We start from the raw sequence: 26,967 nt of genomic DNA on the forward strand, positions 1-26,967 counted from the left end.
TTCTCTTCCTCCTTTTAGATCATTAATGATTCCACCCTCACTTTTGGATAATAACACATAGCTTGAATTTTCATTGAACATTTAAATGACTTTATTTCCATAACTCAGCCGTTAATTTCTTGGGGGCAAAGACCAAGGGTTCCTGGGATTCCCCCATGGTGTCCAGCCCCATGTTTTATATTGTGATTTGCAAAAGGCTAGTGTTCAGTTAGTGTCCGTTGACTTCCCTGGCTAGGAACCCCGTATGCTGAATGTGTCTTGACTCCGAAGGTAGCTGCTGTAGGTGTTTCATCCAAAGGACAAGGCCCAGGCTGAGAAAGAACACAAGAGGAAATACATTTTAATCTCACAATTTCTTAGTTCATTTCGTACTTTTCCTAGGCAAACAATCAGAGTTTAGTCCGTGTAATAGACAGCTCCTGCCTCCCAGTACCATTGCTCCCCTGGCCAATCCACTTTCCAAAGTGCGGCCAAGAGATTTATTTTTCATGCAAATCTATCATCTTTCTCCACTGCTTTAAACCCCTCTGTGGTTTCCAGTTGCCCTTAGGCCCTAGTCCAAATCCTTCCTCTGACTTCCTAGGCCCTTGAGGATCCAGATTTGCTGCCTTTCCAACCTCATTTCCATCCCATGCCCTGAGCTCTCCACGCCCTGCATACTCAGCTTGCAGCTCTTAAAACTTCCACACCAGGCTCTCCTTTGACCCTCCAGGCCTTCATGCCATCTTTTCCTCCTTCTAGAATGTTCTTTTCCCCACTCTTTTCTTCCTTTTCCTGCATCCCTTCACCTGGCTGATTCTTGTTCAACCCAGTTGAGCTTACTAACCCAGAGAGGACTTACCTGAGGCTCAGAGAGCAGATCAGAGAAAGTACCAGATGCTCGGCTCCTTCTTATATCTCCTCTTCATTGGGGTCACCAGCTTATTTCCTGCCTAGATCTTGAGTTAGGGACAGTGACCCTTCTGCTCAATGTTCATCACCCTAGTTCTAAAAATCGTGCTCATTGAATAGAAAAATCAAAATGTCCCCGCATTGCAGCCAAATGTTTAGGACATCTACCCCACATACAGTGCTGCAGGCCATGAAAACATTACCCTTCAAAGCGAGGGCTTTGGGATTAAATTTATAATTAAAGAAGTAATAACTTACAGTGCAAAAGAGTTCCATGACCTCAAATTCAGTTCAGTTCAGCTTACCAAATCAAATTATTTACTTCCCCTACCACAACCTTATTCTCTGCCTCTGCCCTGTCCACCAGCCTCACTTGTGGTCTGTGGCTTGTGGGACACAAGAGGAAGGAAGGGGGGAGTCATGACCACCGACATAAACACCACCAGTTAATACTCTCACCCAGTATACTTTTGCCACTTTAAGTGAAGCTGTCCTTCCTACTGGAAGAAAAGCTTCCCACACCACTAATGATCTGCAAATCTGAGACAGCCTCAGTCAGTGGACAGCGAACCAGCGATGGCATTGTGCATACAAAGACAAGACAACAATTTGTGGAACATGGTCTCAGGGGCATCTTATGACCTCCATCCATTTTTTGCCACTCCTGACTCAAATGTCCCAGTTAGACCTTTGTCCTTTTGTTCAAAGCAGTGGTTCTCAAACTTTACCATGCGTCAGAATCACCTGGGAAGACTTCATAAAGCAAAGATTGTGGGAGCCTCATCCCCATATTTTCTGATTCAGGAAGTCTGACTCATGCCCCAAAATTTGCATTCCTAAGTCCCTAGGTGATGCTGAAGCTACTGGTCCAGGGACCACACACTAAAAACCTCTACTTCAACTAGGAATGGTTGCAAAACAGACGCTCAGAAAGTATGTGTTGAATGAATGAATGAATGCAGAAGTAAGTGAACAATGATATTCTAGACTTTGTACAAAGATAGTTTGACTTTTGGAACATACAATCTAAGAAGTTGTATTTACAATATTTTTTCACTCACATATCAATATATTTACATTTTTATTATAGATTTCATATAAATCTGAGAAATTTAAGATTCACATATAAAATCTAAGGATATATATATATATATATATATATATATATATATATATATTATGAAAAATACAGGTGCTTATACATAGAATCAAACAGAGCTAAATCAGCCTATCCAAGGAAAAGTGAAATTTGTACTAGTATGGATTTTTGCTCTTTTTTGTTTGCTGCTGTATTCCTGCACCTAGAAGAGATTTGGCATTAGCTGACACTCCGTAAATATTTGTTCAGTGGATGAATGGATCAAGCCTCATGTACAAGCCAAGGGGATGCCTTCCAGTTCCTTTTGGGTGAGTGTGTAGGCAGAGGGGTTGCTGCAGAGAAGCCCTCAGTCTCCCAGCCTTGAGGCAAGTTGGCATGGGCTGTGTTTGTGCTAAGTGTTCCCCTGACATTACCTCAGACGTCCTCCCACTCTGCCTTCCATGGCTTTTCAGAATCCGCATTGTGCACAAAGGTCTGAGTGTGTTTTCATCCAGGGCGAAAAAAGAAATCCCACATCGGAAGTGTCTGTACACACTCATTTCCACATTGCAATCTTGTGTTGACTCGGTGAAGAAATCCAACGGAACTGAACACCCTTTGCAGAGTAGAACTTCTCAGGAGAGCCCCCACCCCAAGCAAAAATGTCCACAAGAGCCCCTTTGCCCTTGTGAATCGCCAAAGAGACATCTCTCTAGAGAAGGGTTTCTCTTTTGGGGGCCCCAAGGGGTGTTCTGTCCATCTTTGTACAAGCTCTTAACCAGGGCATGACTCTGGACACAGCAAAGGTAATTTCTCAACTTCAGAAAGCCTCAAAGTAGAGCCCTGGGTTACAAAGATGAAACACAATTGTGTACACAAAAATCTGTCTGTGAAGCCAAAGGTAATTAACTCTGCTTTTTAGGCTTCAGAATCCCAACCTCAAACATTTCTGTTGTTCTCCTCCAGGCACTCTCTTATTAGAGATTAAAATTGAAATGATCTTCTCTTTATCATGACACTTTAATTAATGGGGAAAAGGCAAATGATTTTAGTGGGCTAAGGTCTCCTTGACCTGCCCTGTTACCACTGTTATTCATGGGAAAACAGGAAGGACTCTGGGGAAGAATTTTTCTCTGGGAAAGACCTAGCAGCTGCAGAAAAGGTAATCTGAGGGTAATCCAAAGGACCATCCAACCAAAAGGAATGCCCTCGTTGTCCCACCATAGGGACTAAAATTGTCAGGATGGATTTCCAGCAAGTTACTCTCTTGCCTCAGAGATATCATCTGAGTGGGGTGACAAATGAAGCTGTCGCCATGCTGGGAGAGCACAGTATTAATCAGATTAGCCAGACAGTCGAAGAAAAAGGTCCTAAGGGAATGGGATATGGGAGGTACTGGTTAGATGAAGACGATGATGATGACAATGAAGATGGCAAAGATCATGATGCTGTCCCTGGTGATGGTGGTGAAGAGGTACATGTGAGGTACATGGGCAGTAGAGCTATAACAACAGAAAGGTGTCATGTGTCAGTGACTATCGTAAGTGCTCTGTAGGAATCATTCCAGTTCCTCCTCAAGTTCACATTTATATATCCATGTTATAGACGAGAATAACTACAGCTGAAAAAGATTAAGCGACTTGACTGAAGCCACCTGGCTAGGAGAAAGGACTGAAACCCACCAAGGATTTAAGATGGTGCCATCACTGGAACAGCCCCAGTTTCCAGGGTAGGAAGCGTTCCAGGGTCCCTGGGAGGTAAGAGCACAAAAAAGAAGGAGTAGAGGGCAGGTCATCTACAGACTTAACCCTTGACCTCAAGTCCCCTCTGCTCACAGCGCTAGGACAGTTACTGCTCAGGGACAGTAGTCAAATTGCCTTCTCTTCCAGCTCTATCGGAGAAATATGTAGGAAGGGACAGAGACATGGCTGGATGAACATGGAGGGAGTTGCTGCATGAAAAATGTTCTTTGCAAGGAATTTTTTTTCTTCTCTGGCAAAGGAAGACGGGTCACCTCTGCTGGGGACAGTGTCCCTAAGAAAATTCAGAACTTTGAGGAAGAAAAAAAAAACGCAAAAAAACAGGACATGAAGGAGGACATGATTAGCAACGTGTTCCATTCACCTCCCACAGTTGGCAAGACTGAACAATTTTGTGTGTTATCACATTGTTACCTGACGGTATTGTCTTGTCATCTTAATCTGTTCTTTCCTCTGTTTGATCTTTCCAACTCAGCTTCTGACTTTTCTTGGAGACCATAAATAATCCTGTTTCTTTTTTTTTTTTTTTTTGAAGATTTTATTTATTTATTTGGCAGAGAGAAATCACAAGTAGACGGAGAGGCAGGCAGAGAGAGAGAGAGAGGGAAGCAGGCTCTCTGCGGAGCAGAGAGCCCGATGCGGACCCGATCCCAGGCCCCGATCATGACCTGAGCCGAAGGCAGCGGCTTAAACCACTGAGCCACCCAGGCGCCCCAATAATCCTGTTTCTTGAATGCGTCCTGCCCCCTGGTCCCTGCACCATGGGGGCGTGATGTCAGTGCCTAATGAATTTTTGTGACCTGCTTTGCTGAGGCATCTCCCCTGCTGCCAGAGGCAGTTCCCGGGGACTCTGATGGACACCGAGGTGTCAGAGCACTGAGGACCCGGACAGTTCGGAGAGATTATATGGTCTTCCTACAAGAACCAAGATGACCCTCTTGATCTATTCCTGCAAGCATCAGGCAAGCTTTCCCAGGTTTGGACTCTGAAGAGACTCAAGACCTTCCTCCAGGAAATAGATTCAGCTCGGTATAAAGAATAGCCCGATTTCCTCTGTGCCAAAGAGTTCCCCTACTCCGGGAGCAGAGAGGATTATCTGAGGTGATGGACCGAGATGCGCGCCACTGCTGCGCATGCGCAGAGTCCTCTTAACCGCATGGCCCTTAAGAGCCCCGACTGAGCCAAATCACCTGCATTGGGGTACCAGCTGTGCTACTTACTAGTTGTGTGACTCTGGACAACTTGCTTACCCTCTCTCTGCCTCAGTTTTTCATCTGTAAAATGAATATGATACGCCTACTTATCTCATATTATGAGCTGTGTGTAGGTTAGATGTTATTTCTGCTATTGTCTTTATTTATCATCATTACTATTAAAACATTTGCAGATAGAAGATGTCTTCACCACTCTTCACAACACACAATGTTTCCCTTTCTCCCAACAAACCCATGAGATAGATTTTATTACTATCCTCACCATAGGTAAGAGGAAATTTAAGATCAGAAGACATCAGTGACTTGATAACCATCTGTGCACCATCCTGCAAGCCAGAGGAAGAGACCCCGAGACCCTGTACCAAAGGGCGCCCCAGCAAGCAGTGGAGGGAGGCTCCTCAAGTAGGGAAGGAAAGAAGACGAGCAGATGTGAGCAGGTCTGATTGTTGTCTGGTAGGAAGATATAACCAGGCCCTTCTGAGAGCCCAGCACAGGTGGCTCTGAACCCACTTCAGAACATGAGTCCTTCTGACCTTACCGCGGGACACGTGCTGAGGTGGCCCCGGCCACGACGTGCTGCCCCGCTCTGGGCACTGTGCCCTCCCCCCGCTCTGCTAGCAACCACGCTGTGCTAGCCTTCTGTTCTGCGTTCAGAGAAATGTCAGTGTGGGAGCAAACCGAGAGCAAATGTGTCTTTCATTTGCCAGTTAGTCATGTACCACTTGTAACTGTTCTTGTGTGTGATGTGTGTGTGCTATGCATTATTTAACTTTTCCTTTATTTGTAGTTAGTGCCCCCCACTCAAGTTATATGAAGTTCCACATGGGCCAGGACTGTCTTCTATTTGATTGGCATCCCCAGAGAACGAGGCAGACACACCGCAGATTGCATAAGCATCTGGGGGTGGAGGGGACCTCTTCTAGAGGAGGAAAGCAGCCTGGCCTCTCCTAGGTCAGTGGAAACAGCAGATGGGGTGGTGGTCACCAGTCCTGATCCCAATGTGCGCTGGCCCCCACAAGGGCCCTGACGGTCGCTTCCTTGCCCAGTCATGCCTCCCTGTCCAGGACTGAGGGAATCCCTGCCATACCTCACCCTCCCCTCTGCCTTCATGAGAAATGGCAGCCCCACCGCACGTGGGCGTGTGGTGTGAAGACACTAGGTAAGGTTCTCATCTGGGCAACTGTTCTGCTGTGTTGTTTTCCTGCCCCTTCCTGAGGAGATAAGATCTGGGCAGGCTTGTGGTTCTCCCAGCGACCCTCAAAAGCAACACACAAGCCAAGTTCCCATTTCTCAGACGCCTCCCCAAAGTCACACCCCATTTCAATATCTGTACTGAGATCCGGGTCATTTGAAAGCAGCGGCAGAGAAAAACATAGAGCAAGATCAATGCTTCTGAGCTTCCCTTTCTTCTCAGAAGGTCTCCAGGCAATAGTGATTTGCATGGGCTGCCAACTCAGTACCTCACAGAAGGAGACTCAAGCCTGAGGTTTCTAGAGGAGCTGCCACTTTCCCCAGCCCTAAGGGGTGGGGGGAAATGAGTGCTTAAAGGAGAGTAGAGTGAAGTGTGCAAGTCTTCCAGGGTCCCGAGGAGAGGGGAGCAGACTGCTCTGGAAAGGCGAGAGAATGGAAAGTCACATATCCTCAGAGAAAAAGCTAAAAAGCATACAGGGCCATGCTCACGAACCCGTGGGTCAGGGGCTCCGAAATGGGATTCCAGTTGCAAGATACCCTAAGATATGGACTGACTCCTCTCCAGCTCCTCTGGACATAGCTACCCGCACTGCCCAGAGCTCAGTGCAGATTGAGCCCCACTCAGTAAAACCCCGTGAGTAGTTCACTGACGACCAGCATGTTCCACTAGCCCGAGAGGAGAGAAGCCTCATTCTGATCACTCCTTCCCTCCTGGCTTCTTTTCTACCTCCATTCCTCTTCAGATTCCCTTTACTTTGTAAGCTGGTAATACCAGACCCTAGGATGCTGACGTTTATGAGAGTCAGGGAGCGTGGGCCTAAAAGTGCTGCAGACAGCTTGAAAGGTCGGGGGTAAAAGAATTAGAAATTTCTCCTTTATTTTAACAAGAATCATGCCCTCCTGACTTTAGGTCCCAGAGATCAGGCCAGGGAGGGTACAAAGAGATGGGGGCGTGGAGGGAGCAGGGGAGAAGAAGACAGAGAAGGAAAGAAAGGAGGGAGAGTGGGAGATTGGAAGAGAGAGAGAAGGAGGCGAGGGATCAGGATTCTCGTGTGTCTCCTGGTGTTCAAAATAGAAGTTGTTCAAAAAGGAAGCAAGTATCTCTTGAGGTCCCATGTGATTTAGAAATGGCCTGAGTGGCCAGCCCAAGATGCATTCACATTAAACAAGGAAGACATCTGGCCTCCAACATGAGGTCCACCTGGTGGCAGAGCTGGAAGGGGTGCATGTGGCAATCCTGGGGGCTGAGGGTAGGGGTGGGGGTAGAGGACATAGAGATGAGCGAGAGGCCCAAAGGTTCAAATTGCGGTGGAATGGAGCAGCTCCGAGTTGCTAAGTTTCAGGATATTTTTCATTCTGGGCAACCTGGAATGTCCAGCTGTTAAGAGGCCTTGGAGCATGTGGGGAAGGGTTAGCTGGGGCGTTACTGATCGTGTAGCCTGGTTGCGGGAATGGGCTTGTATAGTCTGAGCCTACAGAGTCTTCATCAGTTCCTTTCTTGGAACCCGGAGGGAAAGACCTGTGAACTCTTCTTGGGTATATTATTACATTTAATCCCAGATAACATGTGCCCTTCACTTGTGGTTTCCATGCAGACACACCCCAGGCCTTAGAGGACTCTGCCTTCCCAAGGTCAGGTCAGAAGAACAGATTTGAGAAGCCATCTACCATGCCAATGGGATGGAATAATTTGGGACCCTTGAGGTCCTCAGGTAAATCCAGAGCATGCCCTAGTTCTAACTGAATATTCATGCCCCCTTCCAAGTACAGCCTGGAACCCCCAGAAGGCATAGAAGGTACCTGCCCAGGACAGGACAGGATGGCCCTTAAGGACACAGGCTTTGGGCTCAGAGCTCCTGGATTTGCATTCTGGCTCCACCATGAACTTTGTGACCTTGAGAAAGCCATTTGACTTCTCTGGGTCTCATTTTCTTAAATGTGGAAAGGGATTAATAATGATCCTTGATAGGACTAAAGGAAACACCGTCTATGCCTAGCACAACATCTATCTGAGCTGCTTAAAGGCTCAATAAATAATAGTCATTCTTATTATTTTTATCATTCTTATGATTGTTTTTTCCCCAGATCAGTAGCCTCACTGGGCCTCTCGGAGTAGGCTTTTGGGGAAGCCAGTGCCCCAACCCTTCCCAAGCCCCCAAGAGCCCTTGAGGGCATCAGAGTGCACGTGGTTTGGCCTCTGTTAGTTTAGCCTTGAGGGGACCCAAACCCAGCGCAGCTGGAGTGTGGGCCTACGTTTTCGACAGAGTTTGGTGACCCCAACTTATCTGCCTTGTGTCCTTGAGTGCGAACCAGTTTTTTGGTTTTGGGAGGGGGGTTATTTTGTTTTGTTTTGGCTTTTTTACAGACAGAGAGATTAACAACAAGGACTGGCCCTTGTCAGAGCTTTCCTGACTCTGACTGAGGGTTAAAAATGATGCTCACCAGCCGTTCTGCCTCTCTTTCTGCCAGTCACCGCTTCGCATGGCTGCCTCTGCTTCTCTTCCTCTTCCTCTTCCTGTCCTCTCTTTGCTGATCTGGACTCAGCCTGGTATTCTTGTCACAAGATCATCTCCCAGGTGAGCTCAGCTCTGCGTGAAACAAAACAGCTCATCGGAAGGCACCACACTGCAGAGGGTTGGGGGACGGTCCTCCATGCTCTCCGGTCCCCTAACCCATGGGGTCGTCCGGTTCCATATTGCAAAGCGAGGTCGGAAGGGTTTTAATCTAAGTTCTTGGAACCCTTGGACTGGGAACGGGAGCAGCCCCAGATCTGGGTGGCTGGGTGGTCTGCGCTGGTCAACCACTCAGCCTTAAAAGATGTCTGGGCACAGTTTGTTTTCAAAAGGCTTGTATGTTTGTTATTTTCTCAGCTTCGGTTTTAGATCCGTTTGGGTGTTCTCCAAAGGAGAGAGCCACGCGGACCTGGCGTAGGAGCTGCCTCTTTCCCACGCTGTCCTCCCTGCGCTGCAGCATCAGGGCTCCCAGCCACACCAGCTGCCGCTCCATGCGTGCGTCTGGGGCGTTTTCGTGTTCTTGGGCCACGGCACGTATTTTATAAACACACGGTCAGTTTACACTGCCTGGGAACTTAGGGGCTTTCCTTTCTCTGGGAAACAGCTGTGAGGAGCTTGACCAACCTTGGCTTTGTGCAGAGTGAGACGTCATCTCTGATCATGCACATGGGGCAGGTGTACTGGCTGGGTTCCTGTTGTTACGCCTGAGGATGCGCCTAGAAATGCTAAGGAGGGAAGCTCATTACGCTCTCCTCCCCCACTTGCAGTTTAATTGCTCATAAATGACTTTGCATACTACAAAGATCTGCTCATCTGCCTGTTGTACCTTCCCCTCCCTGACGGCCGTGGGCCTCTGAGGTCACAGAGTCATGGAGTCAGAAAGCTGGAGGGAACTTGGAGAATGTCATTCACCCAGCTAACTAGATAAGCACTTACTATGTGCAAAGCATGGGCTGACTCCATGAGTGAAGGAAGGTGAACAAGACCTAGTGTCTGCCTTCCTAGAGCACCAGACTTTCACCTCCATGAAGCCTTCTGTGACCTCCTGAGGCAACCTCAGGTTGTCTTCCTTGTGGCCCCGTGTCCCTCTGCTGACCACTGTTGTGGCACCGGCCATGCTGCAGTGACATGGTCGTCATGACTTTCTTCCCCAGGGAACATGAGCTTCCACAGAGCAGGACCAGCCACGCTGGGCGACACTCAGATTCTGCAGTTCGTCTCACAAGGAGAAACAACAGAAGAAGAGAAATGCGTTATTTATTAGCCGCCACTGATGATAATTATTTGGTTAACCCCCAACAAGACGAGGTTGGTGGCTGCCTAACAAAGAAAGAACTGGAAAAGGCAGAGGGATACCAGCCCTCCTGAGAGCCCAAGGAAAAATGGTCAAAATGGGATCGTCTAATCAATCGACTGCTCCCTTGGCCCTTCTGGAAACCTCTGCTGTTGCTGGAGGAGGTCCTATTAATAGGAGTTTGCTTGGGCTGCCATAACAAAGTACCGCAGACCGGATGGTTTAGACAACAGAAGCTTGTTTTCCCACAATGGTGGATGCTGGAATCTCAGACCAAGATGTTGGTAAGGTTGGTTTCTGCTGAGGGCTACTCTCTTGGCCTGTAGATGACCACCTTCCCCTCTTTGTCTTCATACAGCCTTTTCTCCATGGCTGTCTGTGTCCTAATATCCTCTTCTGCTATGGACACAAGTCATAATGAATTAGGACTCATCTAGATGACCTCATTTTACCTTAATTACCTTTATAAAGTTTCAATTTCCAAATACAGACATATTCTGCGGTGACTGTGACCTCACTGTATGAACTGGTATTGGTAGGGGGGGAACAATTCAGCCCATAACAGACAGCAACACTGATGCTCAAAGATGTCCCAGAGAGTTCCTAACAAAGGCCACAGCCAATTGATCTAGGGGCCAAGAAATGGGCCTATGACTACCTCCCTCCTTGGATGCCCTACAACCCTGGACATTCAAAGCTTCGTCTATCACTGATAATGTAAACAATTGGTTACCCTCCCCTATATGTGCCCCCTCAGCCCTTCCCCTCCTCATTGGTGCTACCCACATTTCTGTATTTGAGCCAAGGGCAAGAGCAGTGTCAATGAGGAGAAAACAGAGAGACGGACTCTGCTTGGGACTAGGATGGAAAATGACAGCGACAGAGACAATTTGCAAGGAAGCCGACTGGCTCACTTTCCCAGCTCATAAGCAGAACTGGAAAAAAGGTCCAGACACCCTGGCTAGATGGAGGAGAGCCAAGCCAGCAACAAGCACCAGCGGCGGCTTGCTGACTGCCAGCCAGAGCCATGCGCTGCTGGACAGGAACCAAGACTGAGCAGAGCAAAAGTCCTGGCTGCAGGACAACCATCCGCTCCTCAACATGGCCCTTGCTGTTGGCTTGTGCAAGGTCCTAAGTCCTCAGCAGCCTTGGTTCTCAGGGCTGTTCCTTACTGTTGGTTGCCGTTGGCTAAACATCGTGCTGGAGAGGAGTGAGTACAGGATATGAGCCTCCCGGTGAACGGACACATTGTAACCAGATTTGGCCTAGCGGGGCTGTGTAATGCCAAGACAGCGGGGTTGGGGAGGGTGGATGCTGATTCAGCACAGAGGAGTGAGGGCGGGTGGGGGCTGGAGCAGGCCCCTACCCACAGCGAGTGTGGCCTCGAGGCTCTCAGAGCCCTGCAGAGCCACAGTCCAGTTCTCTGGAGGAAGGGAAGTCCACAGGCAGGCTTTCCAGCCACCCCTGGGCCAGGTCTCAAGGTGCAGAGTTCTGGAGGACTTGCAGACGTGGAGTTCTTCAGGAGACATTAAACTTCTTCCAAAACCATCCCACTGCTCCAGACGACCTGCTCCTATCTCATCCCGAAATTGCATCGAGCACAGGGTCGACCAAGCTACGAAGCCCCAGCTTGGACACTGTCAGGAGATAAAGGCCAGTAATCTTCCAAAGGCCATGTAGCATTCTGGGGATAAAGCCACATTTTTCACACCAAAGCTAAGAATTGGGAGAAAGAAGGCAGTGGGCGTGGGAGGGAGTGGACCCTAACTTAGCAGAGACTTTGGGGGAGATGCAACAGGAGGGGGTGTAACCAGTGACCATCTCACAAGAACCAAGCCTCAAAGCTCACAGGAGCTGCAGGTAGAACTACTTAGCCCCCCTTGGGCTCTCCCCTTCCGCAGACTAGAACAGGAAACAGCAGCCACCCAACCTGAGACTGGAGTCTGTCTGCCAGGAGGTGGGAGACATTGCACCGGTGACCTGTGAGCCCGTTTATTCACTCATTCAGCCCTTCTTTGTTGCGTATCCGACTTCTGCCAGCTGTGATGGGTGGTAAACCCCCAGGCACTGCCCTCCTGAGGCTCCCATTCTACAAGAGGGAAAAGAGGAGACTCAGTCGCACAACTCAAAGTACTGTGGCAAATTGTGACAAATGTGACCAAGAGCTTTAAGGATGATGCCAGAGCCCAGACCGGGCAGTCCGGGAAGGCTTCCTTGGAAGTGACAGCTCGGCTGAGCTCTGAAGGGCATGTGGGAATTGCCTAGACGAAAGGATGGGGTTCGGGTAGGGCAGAGAAGGCCAGGAGAATAAGGAGCAGCATATGTGAAGGCCTTGAGGTTGGAAAGAGCACTCAGGCCTGCTCTCTCAATAATGACTTGACCTTGTGGTGGGTCCCTCACGATCCGAAAACTCTGATCTGGACCATTCAGGTGTTACTCTGCTTCCAGTGAGCAGAGCCAACCAACTGATTCTGCAAGGCTCAAGTTTAGGTTCACACTTGTGCGTGCAGAAGGCCAGGACGTCCCACCAACGGTGGCCGTGCATTAAGTGGCTCCAGAACACTCGGCTTGCAAGACAGAGAAAGTGAGCTGCCTTCTCCACAGTGCTACACACTGAGGCCTGCCGAGGTGGGCGGTGTGGCAGCTCATAGCCGCTTTTCTATTATGGTACCACGGAGGCCAAGCTCACAGGACTGACAGAGCATAGAAGCTGCTGGGGGTCAGCCTCTTTCCGTCTCTGTAACTTGGTGGTTCACTGTAAATTTCATCACAAATAGGAAGATGGACCCTTTTCCACCCACCCAAAGGGAATCTCTAATCCCTCCATCTGGTAGGATTCCCCCTAAACTGTCCCAAGCTAGCCTTGTCTCTGACCCCAAGCAGGAGGGATACAGGGACGGATACTTCCAAGCCCAGAGACCATCAGAGAAAAAGTCCAACAAATCTCTTCCCGACCTCCCTTCCCTCCTTATCGTCCCTGGCACCCCTGTCTCAGTCTCGATCAATGCCCAAGGCTCCGAGACTGTCTCAGAGTCATCTGGAAGTGCAGAGCGATTCTGGGTGAGTCCACACTGCCTCAGTTCTGCGTGGCTTCCTCTGCATTTGCCCAGGAGGAATGGTTCCCGGGGGCAGCCCCTCGCATCTCCCAGCCCGCCCCCCCCCGCCCCGCTCCAAAGCCTGGATTCACGCCACACAGTCTCAGCTCACACACATGCAACCTGACACAACCCCAGCCTCACCCTCGGGCTTCCCAGGACCCCCTCTAGCGTGGAACAGAGATGGAGAAATGGCTGCGGCCTCCTGCAAGAGGGAAAAGGCAAGTCCCAGCCAAGCTTCAGACCTGCAGGAGGTGGACGTCCACGCTGCCCACCCCCACCGCTTGGAGCCCCTCAGGCACACACGTGCACGCAAGCATCTGTCCCTCTAAATGCTCACGACCACCGGGGGCGGGGGTAGGCACTGGGAGGGACATCTACCTTCTCTACTCTTCTTCCTAGTCTGAGGCTGGGGCCCGGGAAGGAAGACAGCCAGCCTGAGTCAAGGGCTGTTACCACTTGGAAAGATTCTCATTTGGAGCCTTCCTGCCTTTGGGCGCGGCAATCACCCAGGACCAGCTCTGCGAGGACCGCTCTGGGAGCATCAACACAGGCACCCACACAGGGCGTGCTCAGGAACTCCAGACCCTGCATTGGGTCCCCCCGCAGCAGGTCCCCACCAGCGGCCCTGTGCGAGGGAGCGGGGGCAGCGCTAGCAGGCAGGTGCAGGGCAGCGTCTGTCTTGGGGAAGCCTCAACCCTCCGTCTCTTCCTCACTAAGACACTGTAAGTTGGGATATTTGTGCATTTTGTGTGTGTGTTTAACTCAAAGCATGTTTGCAACCCCTGGGCACTAGGCACAGTGGATTTCCATTTCTTTCGCAGCTGAGGCTCCTGCAGCCCGCAGTTCTTGACCTCGCTCCTCCTCAGCGGGTGTCTACAGAAGAGAGCGCCTCCCTCGGACCCCTGGACAGACCCTCATCCTGGGTGCCACAAGAGGAGGCAGCACAGTGACAGAGCTCCCCCTACTGACAGCTGGCCACGCTGACCCACCCAGGAAGGCCTGTGCGATGTCTCTCCCCCAGTCACCATTTTGTGAATTAGACTCCAGGAGTATCTTCCAGCGCCCCCTCAATCCTCCACCCCCAAATTACGGGGGCTTTATCCGACAGATCCACAGGGGCAGGCCCTTGTGTCACCGCCCAGGTCCTGCAGACAACACGGAGCTTCAAGCAGAACCTGACATGACACCCAGGACAGGCCTTTAACCCAGTACAGGGCCAGACTGGTGGGATGTATTCCAGAGACCTCAATGGTGCCAACTTCAAAGAGTCATGTGTGCCAGGCGACTCCATTCAGTGCCCACACTGACTGCCACCCAGGGGGCTGGTCAAGGCCTTCCCAAAGGAATTCTTAGACTCTGCTCACGTCTCCCAGCACCGGCAGCTAAACGAAAGCCCTACCCCTTCTAAGGGACTGTGGATGACCACGGAGTGAGTGAGAGTATAACACACTTGGTTCTCGGAGATCCTGGACGTTCATTCCGTCATTTAACCCTCACAGTGTCTCTGCCACCTTCCCCTCATAAAGCGGATGCCTCCTGGACACTGAGACGTAGAGAGATGAGGTGACCCACCAGGATAAAAGCTCAGCTCCTCCCCTAGGCTATCACTTTCATGAGGGGCTAAGGGCTGTGAACCCTGAGGAGGAGGGATACCGGAACCACATGCCTCTGAGGCAGGGGCTTCTCCCCCGCCCCTCGCCGGGCACTGAGGTCACCAGAGTGACCCTCCGCAGATCTTCACAATCTAGAACCACCAAAGCTAGTGAGACGGAGGCTTACTGGAGAAGCAAAGCAGGTGAAGGGAATGAGCCCAGGCACAGGGACTTGATGGGTGTCTTCTGCCTGACCGCCACTAGGAAGTGCCTCTTGGAAGGGATCAGGAGCCCAGCCAGCGGAGGGAAGGCGAAGGTCCCCATGGGTGCAGCTTCAGACATCGCCCTCCCATGGCCCCAGTTTCCGTAGCCCAGTGCCTCACAACTTAGCATGGGATTCGCCTTGATGTACTTGTTCTGTAAGACAACAAATGCTAATTTGTTTGCATTTATTAGAGTTAATCAACCCCCAGCGGTGGTTGCATAAACGAATGCTAATTGGCCCCAGGTCATTCATCATCATTAAAGCTGTAAGACTGGGTGGTTATTAATCAAATAGGCTTGCAGATAAGATATACGAATTCACGTATTAATTTAGTACAGTTCACTTCATAAGTCCAGAGGAAGACACTGTATAAGGGGCCTGAAAAGATGAATAAGAAAGATCCTCAAGTAGCTCAAACCTTAGTAAAGAAAGACACGAGAAGACCTCAAATAAAGGCATTTCAGAGAGGGGTTGATTGTGTCTCTCTGGGGAATCACAGAGGGAGGGCTTTATAAGGAGGTGAGATTTGAGTTGGGCCTTGGAAAGTGGGTAGGAGTGGAACAAAGAGAGACTGTACGGCATTCGTTGCACAGAGCATACGAGCCATGGCAAAGGTGGGGAAAATGAAAGGTATTCTTGGAAGCACTGAGGGTTCCTGGTGGGCAGCAGCCTTTGTGTGCAGGGAAGAAGTTTACAAGCATTGCTGAGGTCTTGCTGCATGCCCGGGCCTACATGCTACCTGGAGGCTCTGTGCCGAGCATGGGGAACCAGCAGTAGACAAAGAACACCAGGTCCCTGACCTTACCGCTTAGAGTCCCTCCAAGAATAAGGCCCAGAAGGAGACTAGAGAACCCCTAGTGTTGCCCTTCTAAATCGTTGGAGGATTTTCAGGTTGCAACTGGGGAGTTAGTGACAGTTTGTAATGCTGCAAGTTTATGATGAGAGCCTTTGGGTAGATGAATCTAGCCCCAGAGTTTAAAGCAAATTTAAGAAGAAAGAGAAAAAAATTGAAAGTCCAGCCTAGATAAGAAATGATCAACACCAGGGCAACAGGTAGGAAGGAGAGTAAGGGCACAAGCGGAACCACACTCAGTTTGGGAACTGAGCGGCTATACAAGTGGAGCAAGAAAAGCCCCGAACTCCCCTGGGATGGGCAAGCCCGGGTGACATAGAGAATGGTGGGGCCATCATCCAATGCCAGGGAGTCAACAGAGGAATGTTGGGATGGGAAAGAAATGGCGAGTGGGTGTGAGTTATGCCCCAAACACTGCCCACCGAAGAGGCAAAGAGTGTTCTGTGCAGAAAGAGGTGAGAGGAGCCAAGAAACCATGAAGGAAGGGCTCGTGGGAAGGACAGGTAAATGAGAAATAGTGGTGGGGGGGGTCTAGCTCATAAGCAGTCATGTCTCCTCAAGTCTTAGCACCTCCTCTTCTCCTTTGAGGTCACCAAAGCTCTTTGGAAAAACACTTTCTCTTCTAAAAGCTATAGTCTCTCTCCCAGGAGACCGTGCATTAGAGAATGCACCAGAAATACGAGTGACATATGTGGTAGGACCATCAAAGGGGGCTTGAATTCTAGTGGTGATAGGTGAACAGTGTCTCCATCTTCAGTGTCCCTTGTGGGCTCTAATATGTTATCGTGGTTTCTCCTCTGACAGGGATTCTCCTCCATGCTCAAGAGACCCCAGTTCCTGGTCTAGAGATCCTGATTCATTAGTTTTCCCACAACCCCAAGAGCCCAGGCTGGCCTGAATTCCAGATAATGAACACCACCGACATCAGAGGGACCAGATCAGAAGTCACCCTGCTGGCCAGCACCCAGGGCTTCTTACCTGCCTCCCCTGTATCACACTATTGCAGAGGTAGGCAGGCCCAGCCAGGTCTGGCACAGAAGTTCCCAGGTTGGGGTAAGAAAGCTGACCTCTTCTCCAAGTGCACATGGAGCATGTCCTCTGGGACCTCATGAGGACTCTGAGTGGTACAATCAGGACATTTCTTGGGCTTGCAGCAGCCAAAGGCAAACATCTTCAATTTGCAATCCTACCACCAAAGTCTCAAAAGCAGAATGTAAATCAATTTCCTGCAAAAGAGTTGATTTCCTTGGCAACCTAGAATTTCTTCAGTGGTGGAGTTTCTCCATCAATGCCTAAGGAAAGCCACTGCTGCTTCGATTTTTCCATTGGAACATCTCTTTTCTCTCATAATGCCATTAAATAAACCCCAGCAAGGGGAGGTACAAAACTGGAAAAGAATTACCAAATGGTCAATTCTCTACTCGTCTCTAGCCCTGGAGTTTAGAAGAAAGGTGAGATCCAAGCACAGAAAGGTGATCCTCTTTCTGGAGAAAGCCAGACACATCGTAGAGCTCTACAAGCTATGAAACTGAGCAGAAACCTCCAAGAGAGGCCAAGAGAGAGATGGTCCACGGCGGGCAAGAAGGATCATCACTGCTCACCTTGGCATTGCCAATACTGTAGAAGCCGGGCCTCTGCTCCTCGCTCACAAAGGGCTGCACTTATCTCACCCAGGAAATATATGGCTAATTCCACAAAAAGGACAGAAGAATAAAAAGGATTTTTTTCTAATAAATATTCTCTTGCAGCTAATCCACCCTTTGTAACTGTCAGGCTCCACGGGGCTGGCAGCCAGCCCATCAGACAAGAAATGCAGCTGTGCCCTGGGAAACATGAGAAGAGAAACAGATTAATAAAGAGGAAAAACATGTTTGGTAACTGTGTCTGAGGGGAGTCCTCAGAGGGAGACCCTGGCAGCTCGGGGACCCCAAAACCAATGCCACCCAGAAGCCACGGCTATGCTACGGGGATGGAGCCAGACATGTGAGCCCTGAGAGCAGCCTGCGGAGCCTGCTTTCCTGAGCCTCCCTCAGTCGGCTCAATGGAAAATGGCAACAGAGTGACAGAGGTGTCCCATCAGGAGGCACGCGCTTTCTGTGTCCCCCACCACCCAGCACGAGGCTGAGGACACACGAGCTCTGCAGGGAGGCAGCCCATGTCGGCAGCGGGCTTCCCTCCGGCTCCGTGACAGTTCCCTGGCAGGCCGCCCCGTGTGACGATGACACTGTATGGGGAGGGGTTTCACAGCACCTGTGGCCCCGCAAGCCTGTGGGTAAGATGGGGATATTAGGACAGGAGACATCCTGGTTAGGCTGTCCTGGAAACCGTGGGTTTGGATAAACGACACGGTACATATGGAAACGCCAGTGTTCCGGGCTCAGCCATCCAGCGAGGACTGTTACACAGACGGAAGAGGAAGAACACCTCCCCCACCTTTCTCCAGTTTCCCTGCATCATCACCTACAATTATATTCTAAAGAGAGATCACCCCCAAGCCAGCCCCCAGGATTTTTTTCAAACCTTCCCACGTGCTTCCTGCCTCTTCTCTCTGCACACCTGTCCTATGAGCCTCAGCTTACCAGAGCCCCCAACCAGAGGGGAAGGGGCTGGGGACTGCACGCTCAGGTTCTACTGTCACCACACAGGGGACAGCAGACTGAAGTGGGAGCCTGGGGGGAATAGTCAGGCAAGATTAATCTTTGGCTCCAGGGCCCAGAGCCCTGGGACACAAAGTCTTAACATTACATCCTTCGTTTTGACTCCCCTCAGCGATCTGGTCACTCTGGCCTATGGGGCTGCACCTAGCCCCCAGCCATCAGCTGTCTGGAGAAATTCAGGAGAAGGGGGAGTGCAGGCATACACTCTGTTCCCGAGCCAGTGTGAGGGACACCAGCCTGAGAGACAGAATCAGCTCTGTGACAGACCCCTATGTCACTAAGCAAAATCAGAGTCACTGAATCAGACCACTCGCTGTGTTCCAAGGACCGTTCTCAACTCTGCCCATCACAAATAATCCCATCTTCACATCAACCTCCTTTTTATTGAGGTACAAGTCACATCACATAAAAGTCACCATTTTAACTACATTAAAGCATACCATTATGTGACTTCACATTCCTAGTGTTGTATCATCATCACCCCATTTGATCCAGAAAACTTTTATCACCCAGAAAGAAACCCTATACCCTTGAAGCCATTACAAGAGCAGACCTCTGAGGGAGCCGCCCTCCACTGACGACGTCTGACGTCATGCTTTTGAGGGAGACATGCCTACAGTCTAGCCAGTGTTGGAGAGCAGGTCCCAGGAGATGCACTGGTTGCAAACAGGTGCATTCCTGAAAGTTTGTACGTGAGCAAACGGAGACTGAGGAACCTGCTCCAGCTCAGGTGTGACTGGTGAAGTCCAGCTCTCTGGCTCCAGAATGAAGCAGACACCTCTGTCTAGAACATAGAACCTGAGAAGAAAGACACTTCATGGATTTTTTTTTTTAAGATTTTATTTATTTATGTGACAGAGAGAGATCACAAGTAAGCAGAGAGGCAGGCAGGCGGAGGGGGAAGGCAGGCTCCCCGCTGAGCAGAGAGCCTGATGTGGGGCTCGATCCCAGGACCCCAGGACCATGACCTAGGCCGAAGGTAGAGGCTTTAACCCACGGAGCCACCCAGGCGCCCCAACTTCATGGATTTTTGATGATAAATAGTACAGATAAGGTTCCCCTGAAATTGCTGACCAAATGTGAAGGTATTAGGAAAAAGGGACATTGATGGAGCTTTGACCCAGGAAATTCAACGGAAGCGTTCCAGGAGGCAGTAAGCCTACGAAGTGGGTTTACTGGGAGAGACACAAGCCCACCTGCTCAGAGCAAGGATTTCAGTAGCAAACAATAAGCATTTGCTGAACCAAGTGCCATGAGAAAGAAGCACAGTGGAGGATACAAAGAAGCGACTGTCCAACTTCAAGTGTCCTTCAGCTGGTCGCACTTACTGCCTCAGCTCTTCCCTGATGACTGTCTCGGTTCCAGTCCTGACGGACATCCTGTAGTCTTCCCTTCCCCATCCCTTACACATGAGTCTTTACCGGCTCTGAGCCATTGTTGTTTTGCGAGTCTTTGTTAACATGTTGTTTGTCGCTGTGCATTGTTGTTGCTTGTTTTCTGTCTACAGAGTACTCTCCCCTCCCTCTAACTGTCTAAATTTTGACCCTGCAGATTAGCAGCGGCCTCGATGTGCTCTCTTCTTCCCCGGATGCAGAATACATCGTCACAACAGTCCCACTCAGGGAGCCGTGCTGTGCGGTGCTGAGCACGGGTCAGTGCACGCCCTCATTCCGTCCTCCCCAGAAAACCCAGAGGAGGAGGAGGTCCAGAAAGGTCACGTAGCTCACTCCAGGCCCCACAGAACCGAGATTAGAGTCCTGGTCCTTGTGATTCCAGAACCTAATCTCTTAACTGCCATATGTACTAATGGACCTCTCAGGTGAGACTGCTCCTCACAAAGTAGCCCTTCATCCTCTGAAGTGGGTGTTGTTTCCTACTTATTCCACACACACTGGCCTTTCCTTTCCACCAGATTACAAGCACCCTGAAGGCAGACACCTTGAGATAAGAAGCAGCTCTCCCGGGGCCTCTCACCTTCTTCACCTCTGTGCTCCCACAGCATCCACGTCAACCATGAAATCGTTCCATCTCCAGAAACAGAAATTAATGGACTTCTCTGGAAGGAAAACTGATCCTGGTGCCTTCACTGGGGGAGCAGAGGACTGCGGTTTCACTATAGTCTTCAGAGGTGAGCCGGGGATGGAAAAGTACAGGGCAAGAACTGCATATGTCTTGGTGGCCAGGCCTGGAGTCCCAAGTTCAGTATTAATGTCAGCCTGCTCATAATAACAAAAACTCCCATTTTCAGAGCCCCTGAAACATGTCAGTCTCTGCACTAAACACTGAATTTATAGTATCTCACGAGTCCACATACTGAGCTTATAAGGTAAGGACTGGTATTATCACAGCTTTATCGAGGGAATCAAGACTCGGAGTGGTAACTTTCCTAAAGGTTCATAGATGCTAAATGACAGAGTTGGAATCTGAACCCACAGCTTTCTGATTCTAAAACCAGAGGAGAGGGCAGAACCCCCAAAGCCTATTTAGGGAAGAGCACCTCTCACCTAAGTGACCTATTCAAACTTTTCATATTACCAAATATACCTGACTTATAAACACATGTTAATTGATTTGTAAAAGATATGGCCCCTGCTATCCAGAGGCTAATAATTTAGACAGGGTGACAGATGAAAGGAAAGAAGTGGGATGAAGGACAGCCACCAGGGCTGGCCAACAATGGAATGGGCTGTCTCTTGATGGGAGTAGAGAAGAATCACTGGGGAGCTAGGTGAAGGGGACTGCCAAGGTTAGGTTAGGGGACTGCCAAGTTTCCTTCTAACATGATACTCCGTGATTCCATTCATTAGCCCACACTCAGCTGGAGGGGGAAGCGTCTGAACTTAGCGAAGTTCAGAGCTTAGGACACATCGTTGGTGCCATCAGCACAAGGAGGGGCCGGGATTCCCAGTGGAAGACGCACAGAGGGAACAGAGCGCAAGCCGGAGGATGGAGCAAAAAGGAACACAGAGGAACACAATCAAGGAGACTGTGTCAGAGAGCTAAGAAGGAACATGTATCACCGAGTCAGTCAGAGGGTTGCTGCAAGACAGAGCGGCTCAGAGTAAACCACTGACAAGTCCCTACTCTTCATCCCTATGATGTTCTGTTCATTCAACAAATATTCATTGAGTATTCCTGGAGCCACGCACTGGTCCTGCAGGGAGAGGGAGGGCAGTGAACACCCAGCTAAATCCTGGCTCCCCATGTGCTAAGGGTCTTGGAGAATGCTTGAGTAAGACATTTCATTTCCTTGTGGGGTGATATGAAAGGATGTCCTCTGTCCAGATCATTTGGAGCTGGGCTGTGGATGCTGAGCAAACACACAGCAATCCGCACTGCAGTCCCATACTTAAGTAAGATACAAGGAGAATAACAGACAGGAGAGAAACTGGCAAGTCAAATTCAGTTTTGTTCCACCAGACAGAAGAGATATGACCATGCTTGGAGGTAGGGAGATGTCTTAGCCAAATGCAATGATATTTAAGGATCACATTATTTAGAAACTTAAACTTTCATAATCTTCAGAAATGGAATCTGATTGCCACTGCTTCTCAAGCAAGATACCTGTCCCTCTGAGAAGTAGTTCTAGAAACCCTTGTCATCACAGCTGGGCCAGGCCAGGCAGACTCTGCCCAGGCCGGGAGACAGGAAGGAGAGGATGCCTCGAAGGCATTCATAAATGAGTCCTTATTGTTGGCAGTGGGCCACAGATAGAAAATGGTCCTAAAATGCACATCACATTATTCGAGAATCCCCTGGAAGGCATTCCATCAGACATTCCAACTCTGGGGGCAGAAGAAGAGGACCTCACCTGGCAGATCTCTCAAGTTCAGACCTCACTGGTCCTGGGACTCTCCAGCGAAATACCATTCAGAAAGTCTGGTGCAGGTTCCCCCAGGCCTGCCTGGTTCTGACCAGAACTCTGAAGTAGATCAGCACAAGCCTTGGAGTTTCCAAAACCCCTCTTAGGTTCTCAAAGCACAGCCGAGGGCACCCGGCCACAAGCGATGGCAAAAGACCTCTTTGGTTGTTCTCTGCTGGAACGTTCCAGCCAGTGCTGGGCCAGAAAGCCAGCCACCCAGCCCCAGCCTCCACTGGGTACAAGAAAAGCTCCAAGCCCTACTCTGCTCCCAAGAGCTCCAGACCTAGAATGAGAAAAACATTCAAGGGTCATGTTGGGGAACACAGGGCCTCCTCAGGGGTGGTGGGGAAGGCCCACTACTACTCCGGTGGGAAGGGGAAGAAGGACTCATATTTCCCTGGAGGCTGCACCCTGCCCTGGGGAGAGCAGCTCCCCAGAAATGACACTTGAGGACCTGGCTTGGGGCCACAAGAGCAGACAGCTTGGGGTTTATTTCCCCTTTATAATGGAGGCAGGCGAGGAAAGGAATTCTTTGACTAAGTAACATAATACTTCTGGGTCCAGCCCACCAGGCTGGGCCCTGGGAAGAGCAAACAAGCCGCCCGCCCTGTCCCAACAGGTTTGTGGACACTGGCCGCAGCTGCCACTCACTGTGCTCAGGCGTGGATGCTGCGGGAAAGGGGAGGGACGCTGATGCCCAGGACAGCAAGGATGTTGGGAAAGATCTCTAATCCAGTCTCAACCCTGTCAAGGCCTGAGTCCAACACTTTGTGCCCCTGAGCCATCAGATTTAACTCTGTACCCCAGCCCCTGCCTCATGCCACCTTGGTTCCCACTTCCCCACCTGCCCAAGCCCCTGAACCCAGATGAAAGTCCAGGCTTCGTCCCCATAAGCTGAGGGACATCCTAGATGCCACCTGCCCAGGCTGGAGGTCTCCCCCCTTGATGCATACGTGCTCCGCGTGTCACAAGGGCAAGCACTCGTGATCTGGTGGGTCAACCACACAAGTAACACGTCAGTAACAATCAGCATCTGTGCAGTATTCTGCAGTTCGCAAAGCTTCAACCTCCAAACAACTCTTCTCAGTTAGGCATTACCATCTAACCATTTTACAGATAGGAAAGCAGGAGGCTCAGAGAGGTATTCCACAGAGTGGCAAAGCCAGGCCCTGAACCCAAACTGTTTAACTCCACATCTCCTGCTGTAAACCCCAGGGCGGGACCACGGGTACTGGCGATCTGCAGAATGGGTTCTATCCAACCCCCCGCTTTGCAGCCCCCAGCTCTTCGAACCTGACCGCTGCATGACGGAGACACCGTCACCCGACTGCCCAACCCCTGCCCTGCTGGGCAGCCGGCCCAGGATGCAGAGAGTCCCCAGGGCCACCCTGCCCCTGGCAGGTGCCCTCTCACCTCGCCCGCCCGCCCTCCCCACCGCACTCCAGGCCGGAGCCCTCCTCGAGTTGTTTGTTTTGCTGCGGGTTTCCGTTGGCTGGCGTGTGGGTGTTTGTTGTATTCCTCCTGCAGATGGCAGGCAGCGCGCCCTCCCCACCGTCACCCCCCCCGCCCCCGCCCCCCCCCCCCCCCCCCCCGCCACGGGCAGCCGGGAGAGCCGTCGCAGCAGAGCAGAACAAAAGCCTAGCAGGTGAACAGCCCCGTCTGCCGGTGTCTTTTATCCAACCCAGGTCCAGACAATATCTTCACAAAATTCTTTTCAACTCCCCCATCATCTGGGGCTCTTCCTGCCTGGCTTCCTGCCTGGATCCCCCAGTGCCTCCCCCACCCTCCCAGAAACATCTGCTCCTCTGATGGGGCAAAGGACCCATAGTTCCAAAGAGCAGTTTGGTTTGAGTTTGGGTTTCTTCTTTGAGGGTGAGGTGGAGGGATTCTTCCATCCTTTACACCCCCTCAGAACCCAGGGATCCCACAGTCCCAGAAACTTCCGGCAAAAGGAAAGGACCGTGCGTTGTGGATGGTAGATGGAAACTCCCATTCTCCAAGCTCAGCTCTCCCCTCAGCAGGGGGGGCGCAGTGACCCTCAGCTTCTTACTGGCCCTGAGAGGCCTCTCAGGAGGCACCTGCTCTGATGGGGATGGAGTGGAGGGTGCTGGAAAAGAATGGGTATCTGTTTTCAAAGCTAATGTTGCTCATTCCCAAATCTCAGTGCTTCCATCTGGCCCCAGGAGCTGTGCTTGACCAAGGACCGGTGCCTTTCCCTCTAGAAATACCACTAGAGGCTGGCAAAAATGCACATCAGGCCTCCGAGTGTCCTGGCTGCCCGAGATGAGGTTGGACTTCCGATGGTGTGTGCCTGCTGCCGTGCCTTGCTCCCCTTACCACCGTTCAGCAACGCGGGAAGGTAGGCTGGGCATCCCAGTTCTCATCCTGTGCTCTCCTACTGCTTCTACCATGCTGTTCAGGTTTTCGATTGGTGGCTTGGCCACCCACCCTTCTTGGGTTTTCTTTTCAGCTTTGTTCATGTTCTCAGGAGATCTTTCTTGGCAACACCTCTATGAGGAGCCCAGGGCTTATCTCACTCTCTCTTCATGCTCAGCTCAGACCTGCAGGACCGCAGCCAGGCCCATAGCCTCACAGAGGGTGGGAACTAATGACTCTCACCTCTGACCCCAGCTGGGAAGCATTTTATGACCACCTGGAAGACAGCCCCAGAGATGTCCAAGCTCACTGTGCTATCGAGGACCTAGAAGCAACTGAAGATGCCGCTCAGGGGGAAAGTCAAAGGAGGAGAATGCTGGGGCACCCACAGAACCGTCAACAGGTAGAACACAGAAATCTCTGGGGCATCTGTTCCAAAGATGCTGACACAGGGTCCTGACTCCCTGCACAGGTATGTGGGTTTGACTGCCGGCTCCAATATGTTTAGGCTGAATTGTAGCACAAACAGAGCTGGGGCCCAGTATGCAGAAGCTGCTTGGGCCAGTTCTAGGAACACAGTGTAACTCCGTGCGCGCTGGCAGTGTGCACCCCACGCTTTCCAACACGAGTTGGCTTGTGTGGCCCTTCGCCCCTTACCCGCCCTGGCCTCCAGACCTCCAAGGGCTTGGCTCTTGGAAGCCTTCCCTGATTCCTTCCTAACTGAAGTCAAGCACTCTCTCAGGGCCTTTTTTCCAGCACTTACCAAATTCCCTCAGGTATTTTAGTTATCTGGGTACACATCTTATCTGTAAACTCCTGAACAACAGAGCTATCTTATTCATCTCTGTTCTTACCAACCACTCACCACACCCCACCCTCTACACCTCGCCCGTGTAGCTCTTGCACAGAGCAAACACTACACATTTTCTGCATCAATAAATCCAGGATAATCCCAAGTCCTTCTGATTGGCCACTAGGGATTCTGGGTAGGGACGGACAGAGAAAAGAAGGAAAGAAAGAAAACCAAAATATGTCCCCATCTTCTTGGCAACCATATATATGACTCTAAGTTTCAAAAGAGAGAATGCTAGAGGATGCCCACAGGTGTGATGGTCAGAGGGACCCTGACAACAAGAACATCCCCCAACTTCACGGGACGGTGCCCTGAATTTCCGGTGATACCTCCCCAGTCGCACTTCTGTCCCTACACATGTATCCAACCATCAGAAACCTCTGTATGACACATGAAACAAAACCCTAATTTCCTGAACTTAAGGGAGAACAGGCTTCCCTGTGCGGAGTGTTGGGTGCTCCCACCAGAGCACGTGACCACCCCCTCTCCTGCCCACTCCTGCCCTGGGAGGGCAGCTAAGCCTCTGTGGTTGGGACCCCAGGGAGGCCTCCCAGTGATTTGCATGTAATCACACACAATACCAGGCACAACAAAGCTACTCCGAATGGCGGAGCCCGCTCAGCTGAGTTTAAGGCTTAATCTCCTTAATACAAAAGTTTCTGCTTTGCTTCGGACAAGTTCTGGGACTCTTGCTAATGATGCTAAACAAATAATCAGCCTTTATCCCCTGCTGGACGCTTGGCCCTGTGCATTGTGGCAGCACGGGCCCCTGTTGTGGTTTACAGACCGGGTGCACACCTGCAGCGTCCGAGTGAGATCACCAGCGCCCAGCAGCGCTCTTTGCTGGGACCCGAGCAATGCCGCAGGCAGAGCCAGGGGAAGGCGCTGGCCCCAGAGCTGCCTAAACGCCCCAGGCCAGACACCAGCTCAGGGCTTCCCAGACTCCCTAAGCCCCTGCTCTCCCCATCGGCGAGCACTCAGCCCCACGGCCCCCTACCAAAACCCAGTCTCTTCTTTGCCAGTCCTCCGAGTCCGTCCTCCCCCAGTACTCAGCCCAGCCCTCTCGTGCTTCCCCTCCTCCCAGGCTCACCCGGCCTCTCAGGTTAGGCACCCTTTGCTCCCACAACCAGGTCCTTCAAGGTCCGTCTTCCTATTTACCTCAGCGCTTGTCCCTTAGGTCTCATAGGGCTAGCCCAAGCGAAGTGCCTCCGGGGTGCCATTTCACAGAGAGGCTCAGTACCTGTAACTCTGCCTTTAGCCCCTCTGCCCAGCCATTCTGAGAATGAACGATGAGCTCTCGTCTCTTATAGTAATGCAGGATTTGGAAGTTGATAAGAAGACAGGTGGCCTTGATGCAGGCACCCTGGCTGTGTCGGTCATCTGTGGCTGTGTAACAAACGCCGCAAAGCCGAGAAGCGCAAAACAGGTATCGTTTTCATTCCATCTCGCCACGCTGTAGTGTAGAAGTGC

The 26,967-nt window shown here is 50.9% G+C and overlaps 2 long non-coding RNA genes across 3 annotated transcripts; one reads left to right on the forward strand and one right to left on the reverse strand.

Moving 5' to 3' along the window:
• On the reverse strand, positions 1–26,816 carry LOC131835681 (uncharacterized). Of its 2 annotated transcripts, none has more exons than XR_009355328.1 (3): positions 26,656–26,816; positions 842–987; positions 1–311 (listed from the first exon to the last, which is right to left on the reverse strand). It is a non-coding gene; the product is annotated as an uncharacterized LOC131835681 (long non-coding RNA). The 2 variants fall into 2 exon arrangements; XR_009355326.1 differs by lacking the exon at positions 26,656–26,816 and adding an exon at positions 8,577–9,018.
• Positions 24,182–26,924, forward strand: LOC131835684 (uncharacterized). Its single transcript, XR_009355329.1, has 3 exons — positions 24,182–24,627; positions 24,900–25,047; positions 26,808–26,924. It is a non-coding gene; the product is annotated as an uncharacterized LOC131835684 (long non-coding RNA).
• The last annotated feature ends 43 nt before the right edge of the window (positions 26,925–26,967 follow it).

This window comes from Mustela lutreola, chromosome 1 (assembly GCF_030435805.1).
Source record: "Mustela lutreola isolate mMusLut2 chromosome 1, mMusLut2.pri, whole genome shotgun sequence".
Classification (NCBI taxonomy): domain Eukaryota; kingdom Metazoa; phylum Chordata; class Mammalia; order Carnivora; family Mustelidae; genus Mustela; species Mustela lutreola.